Consider the following 536-nt stretch of genomic DNA (forward strand, 5'->3'; position numbering starts at 1 on the left):
GGGGGGGGGGGGGCTTGATTATCCACCATAAAGGCATAATCTCCTATCCTGGGTTGGGACACACAATCATATGGTTTGATACAGGACTTATTTGACTTTAATTTATCATTGCACTTACAATAATGTAGCTGTCCTCAATTTACGTCATCATATACGTCTCATCTGCGTTTTTTTCCTGCATCCACCGTGTGTGACTGTGAGTGTTTGTGTGTGTGTGCATGTGTCAGCCACGGGGGGAACAGAGCAGCAGCCCTGCCCGCTGCAGTGAGCCGACAGGATTGAAACATCAGCATCTTTCAGCGGCTTTATAGTGAAAAAACATTACATCGTACCTTGATGTTAAAATGTATACATGTTGGCAGGATGGTTCTGAAATGTTCTGCACCGTCTTTCGCTGGACGTTTTGTTGGTGAGATGTTCGAGTCACACACGTCTGGTCTTCATATGAGAAACACGGAAATGAATTTGACCCGTTCTCGCTCTCGCTTGGTCAGTGGCTGCACGGATTTCTGGGATTGTCGCGAGTAATGAAAATG

The 536-nt window shown here is 45.9% G+C and overlaps 1 protein-coding gene across 1 annotated transcript in view; it reads left to right on the forward strand.

The window, feature by feature from the left end:
- LOC116670254 (coiled-coil domain-containing protein 81) overlaps positions 1-536 on the forward strand; it is an 11,396-nt gene that overhangs the window by 10,090 nt on the left and 770 nt on the right. The gene's annotated exons all lie outside the window — the stretch shown is intronic.

The sequence above is a fragment of the Etheostoma spectabile genome, chromosome 1 (assembly GCF_008692095.1).
Source record: "Etheostoma spectabile isolate EspeVRDwgs_2016 chromosome 1, UIUC_Espe_1.0, whole genome shotgun sequence".
Lineage (NCBI taxonomy): Eukaryota > Metazoa > Chordata > Actinopteri > Perciformes > Percidae > Etheostoma > Etheostoma spectabile.